Below are 6,000 nucleotides of genomic sequence, written 5' to 3' on the forward strand. Positions count from 1 at the left end.
AACAGAATCGGGAGTAAATTACAAATGTTTTCAGTGGCATAGCTGTGTGGCTATTTCCACAAATCAATAACCGTTTCCATGCAAATAACAGTGATTAATGATGATTTCACAGGCACAAGACCTCTCCTGTGTTCCGGTCACAGATCAAACGCACATAATTGGTTTAATGCAAAAGATTTGCACATTGCATTGTGGGATTTCCAGCAGCGTGATCACTGCTCGGCCTCCACATTTAACTAATTAGCATGGTTCTGATGGGTCAACGTACTGCGGGATGCCTCTCTGAACTCGGATACCCCAGCAGCGCGGCTACCAGCAGCCATTTCATTAAACCCCACGGCCTGATAGTGAGGAACCTAAATTGGATTTTCTTTAGTTCTGTGATCACAAGAGATTTTTAAAGAGCATGAGGCCATAAAGCCTGTGAATTTCTCAAGGAAAATGTAATATGCAGATTGAGTATAATGATAACTTCCATTACAGAGGACTGTGCGTACTTCTGGGGCACAGCGAGCTATTATATCTTTAAATGACAAGTAAAGTGAGAGAAGGTCTGAGTCTATTGTGCACAGCCGCACATCAAATCTGACAAGCTGGGCTTTTTATAAAGGGACGCTGGTGCTTAACGGGGAGTGAAAAAGTTAACTTTTACTTTTTTTAAACAAAAGTAAATACGTGTAAAGATTTTTAACAAACTAAGAAATGCAGCAAGTTGAAAGATTAAATGTTTGACATTGTTACTTGATAAATGTGTTAAATTATCAAACAAAAGAAAAATCCTGATGGGTTTTCTGTCTGTCAAATAATCGCTTCATTGTTTCAGCTCTCTAAAGTTTTTGCTTAAACAAAGAACACACTTCGAAGTCCAAATTTGGTATTTAAATCAAACCTGCCAAGACAAATGACAAGTGACTTGGTTCCGCAGGGTGACAGACAGTAACGCATTCACGTCTGCCACGGACGGTAACTTTAGATTAAAAGCAGACGGCCCGCTGAATGAAAGAAAGAGTCCAGAGGTTCACTATTCAAGAAAAAGCAGCCGTCCATATTCACTCAAGAGCCAAAATCAACCTCTGTGCAACAGATCAGATGATCAAATTGCAGTAGAAATACATTTAGCTGGACTTAAGTTATGAGGCCTGTCAAATGTTGATCTATTAAATTAGAGAGACACACATGCTCTGTGTGTAATTCAGAAATCCGAGCTGAATTGTCGAACTATACTTGGGCGTTTGCTGTGGCCTCTCCTCGGTTGTAAAAATGGAAAAAAGGGTGATGTTGTCTAACTGGGCTCCACTCCACTGGTCTGGAGTGGGAACACAGGTGAGTAAATCTGCACCGGAGCGATGGCTGAGTCGAAATGGCTGTGAGGCTGATGGTGGGGGAGATTAATTGAATGGCCGGCGTCCAGGTCGCTGTCCGCCCCGGCTGTGTGGCTGCTTGTCCTGTTTCCCAAGCTGCAATCTGTCAGTCACAGACAGCGAGACAGCTGCTCCGTCCAGGTGCCAACCTGTGTTCCTCCGCCAAGGGGGTGACTTCACATCCTCCATTAACACTGAGTCCCATTCATTCACAACAGGGAGAATATATCGAGCAGAAGGGATGGGAGGATCGGGCAAGACTTAAGAAAAAAGGGAAGGGAATGGAAAGTGGACACGGTGTATTCATCTAAAAAACATCGGCAAAAGCACTTAATGTGCTCACTTGCACCTGTAAGATGGAAAATACTGGATAGCAAGGCCATGCTAAGGAATAAACAACAAAAGGGCTGCCACTCATGAATACTTTTAGGAACGATTCATGCAATTCTGACGTTGATTGATTGATCATTCAGTCTTCTCAAAATCTCAAAGAATACAGTTTGAAACCCAAATATATTTATGTCAAAGAGATTGCTTAATTATTAGTCTATCAATTATTAGTGTTGTCAGTTTATTTTCTTTTGATCGACTGACCGATTAATTGACCTCAATCGTTTCAGCACTGAAGACATTGAGAGGAAAATGTCGCACACGTCATGTCCGTTCAGTTCAGATTTTTGGGATCAAAATGCTAAATCACAGCTGAAGTTCAGTCGGAGACAACGACCTCTGACAGATGTGACTCCCCTGGGGATGATAATTAAAAAACAGCTCAAAATAGCAACCGCCACAGGGGGGGTTATTTGGGCTTCTCGTCTTCACTAACGACTTGTCTTGTTTCATTCTGACGTATTTGCTTTATTTCAAATCGGAGCGTGTAATGCGGTGATATGATGTTATGAATCTAGTACTCGGAACTGGCTGCAAACTCCAAATGGATGTTCCCATATACTGTCCCAACAACACCCACAAACCTACACTCCCCCCCCAAACACACACACACACACACACCTCGTCTCTACTGAGCATTACGGTGATGGCTTGCTGTTTCACACTGATTCAGGTGTTGTTCTAGCAGCAGCACTCACAGTCTGCTGACTCAAACAGACATGGGCACATGTCCAAGGTCATTATTACCCTCCAAGCTGCTGTTTCCAAAACACAGGTTCTTGCATCCTTCCTGTTCTGATTTTTTATTTTTTTTTGCCATTATCTCCCCATCTTTATTTTTTAGTATTAACACAGTTAATCTGTTAATATCATTAAGATATTTCTGACATTACATTTTAATACAAAGTGTAACAGTACACATTTTCCTGTAATTGTGTAAATCTGAATGTTTTGTGGAAATAAAAAAATAAAAAAGCCAATGTGGGATTTGGAGTTGCCAAACAACAACATTTTCCACAAACATCAATTCAAAGATACATTTCTAGGATACATTCTAGGATCAGAAGCCTTTCATCATTTCCAGGCTGCAGTTGAGACAGTTGAGATATGTTCAAGCATACACTCATACACATTTGGGAGTATGAACCGATTTAGTGGAGGAATAGTTCGACGTTTAGAAAATTTGCTGAGAAAGATCAATATCACTCTCATGTCTGCTAAGCTACCGCCGACACTCCTCATATTTAGCACACAGATATGAGAGTGGTATCAATCCAACTCTTGGAAAGAAGGCGAATAAGCGTTTTCCCAAAATGTTAAACTATCCCCCCTGAAATCTTGTGATACATATTTGATGTTGCGCAATCCATACCAACACATTGTTGCCTTGTGATATGTTACACCCCTTGTTATTATTCTTCCTCTTTCATTTCTCCGCCCCTTGTTTCATCCCTTTGTCATTTTCCAAACTCCTGTATGTGTATGCGAAGCCAATCGGATTCCCGCCGCTCATTTTCTTTTCATAGCTTCGTGCCGGGAGAGTCCTTTTCAACCAATTAGCGCGGACAGCGAGAGCCTCCAACATGAGTCGGGAGGAGGGCATGTAAAAAAGATTTACAGCTTTGAGAGCCAAATCCACCCTCACGTCTTATCTCATCCCCCGGGGCTTTGGCCACCATACAGCGTAGCCAAAGGCTTTATTGCCGGATAATGGCCGGTCCGAGCTGCTTTCATGGGGGAACACTGGGATGATGCCTGCTGTGTCTGACTGTGAGAAACTGGGGCATAAAGTTCAAAGTGGGCTCAGCTCTGCGTCCCACAACACAAGCAGAGTGGGCTCAAACTCCCCACAACCGCCTCACATCTTCCAATGCGAGAGTGACTCCATTTACATGTACATGCACATTTAAAGCTGTTTGTCAGCACTGCAGTGGTTTTTCAGCCGGGTCATTATTCTACAGCCGATATCACTTGAATTTAATTTGATGACTTGGGCTCCAGACTGAAACCACATCTGTTACTCGCCCCTCCTCTGCACTGTTACCCCTCTTTGTTTCCGTCTGTTTATCTCTAAACATGGGTTTTCGATTTCATTTCCGCTGTGTGCTTAGCCGTCGATCTTTCTGAGATTCTTATCCTGACGCGTAGAGCTGCTGCCGGGGAATAAATCATTGTTGTTTACAAGTAGGCAGGAGATACTGTAAATTCACCTGCAACCAGAACTGCGGTCTTAAAAGATGAGCATAGATGCAGTCACGGTCTGCAGGAGTTATATCTTGCACTTTGTACAGAGGAAGTTGCAGTACAAGCATGTGTCAGAATGTGAAACCCAGAAAAGTAGATTTTAAAATACATTTGTTTTAGCCCTTATTAGGAGCCCAGCTGACTAAGCACATTGTTGTCATAACAGGCTAGTGGTTGCAACGGCCAAATAGAGACAAACTCGTTCAGCAGGTAAACGTTTTAGGCTTTTTAATTAGCTGTGAAGTTATTCATTAAGAATGCAGAGGATTAATGCCTTGGATTCCTGCCAAGGCTTGGTTAGACATGTCACACTGCATCTTGAACCCCCAACCAATTATAGCCTGTCGTGATCAGCATGACGTGCGAAGGTAATTAGGCGGGGAGGACGGCTTTCTCTTCCCCGTGTTTGCACACTGAAGAATTCTTGCTGTCATCGGTCAAAAAGCGGTCAAAAAGCGGTGGTCATTTTTGTAAGGTTTATCTTGCTGAACAAAACGTGCAAGTATCAGAAACATGTTTGCTGAAGAGCTTATTTTGTTGAGGAAACCAGTGCAATGCCCACAAAAATACATCATCCCGATCATGCAGGCTTAGTGATTATTACAACTCTTTTAAACTACATCCGGTGCAACAATTTAAAATAATACAAGTCAAATGGGGCAAATAGAGCAAAATGAGTCATAATAGACTCAAGGATTTCAAATATTACAATAGCAATAACTATAAACTTGGTTTAAATAGCAACTTTCACACAAGAAATGCAGCTCAAGAGAAAAATACTACAATATTTGAACTAAGAGAAGACTATTTAAGATGCAGTATGACATCATAATTCATAAAAGTAGTATCGGTACATGAAAAAGCTCTTTGCTCTTCAGAAAAGTTATACGCTGTTACTGAAGCAACTATACGTAATTACACGCAGTATGATGGCATTCTTTCCTTCGATGGAGAACATTAGAGTGGGATCGATCAGCACATTCATCTGTGCTGCAGTGGCCCGTTATGGTGTATTAATGGAAATGTCATCTCAACCGCGCACAAACCTGCGAGAGACTCTCTTGCCTATCGGTGCGATTTCTACTATAAGAAGATGTGGATTTGAAAATTCTCTACGCTCATGTTTTCTTAATGTGGAAAGTATGAAGGCCACATTCTACTGGAAACTGCTTTCTGGTCAGCGCCGATGCCCTCTCAGGTCGCCAAGTTTCTTTTAGCAGTCAGTACAAAATGTCTCAGAACATCGACTCAGAGTTTCCTCCCCAAAAGGTCAGTGTTGTGTTTTGCTACTGTTATGCAACTAATTTTCAATTTTCTAAAAACAAAGTTCTTGGATGTGAGAACGGACGCAGTTTGAGGAGGAGAAAAATTGTTGGATCCAAAAAACAACTTGCCTCCTCGCACGCATGAATCCAGTCTGCGTGCTCTTCTCCTTCTGCTCGGCTTGTGTTGGAAATGTGGATGCTGTTTTACCACTGGGTGAATCTGTGGGGGGGGTCAATGCTATCACATACACAGGATGCAGGATTAGATTGTGGCAGATATGATTCTCTTGCTCCCAATACAACGATTTATCACATCTTTGCATGCTTTGAATACTTCAATGAGTCCTCTCAAGATTGCTCATGGTCCCTGAGGCGTACAAGCACTTAAAGTAGGTTTAAGTTTGTTTGCTGTAGTGCTCCACTTGCTTCATATAGAATAATCAACGCAAGAAATCTCTGTCAAAGTAAAGGTTTGAGGGAAGATAAATTGACTAAGGAGATACCAGGATCAAAAGAGGCTTCCAAAAAGCCCCAGGTAAGTATCTGCACGCGAGCTGATAAAGAGCTAGATTATTTTACACTTGCAACCTCCGCTCATGAATATTCACGAGGATGCATCCTTAATTGTGGGTAGTCCCTTGCGTTTTCTTATTCCATTTATATCTAAATATCACACATGGGATCGCTGATCCCGGACGTTAAAAAAAGCTGTCATCTATCAGCCTCGCACTCCTAAGCTG

The sequence above is a fragment of the Anarhichas minor genome, unplaced genomic scaffold, assembly GCF_050575085.1.
Source record: "Anarhichas minor isolate MPS153535 unplaced genomic scaffold, ASM5057508v1 ptg000017l, whole genome shotgun sequence".
Lineage (NCBI taxonomy): Eukaryota > Metazoa > Chordata > Actinopteri > Perciformes > Anarhichadidae > Anarhichas > Anarhichas minor.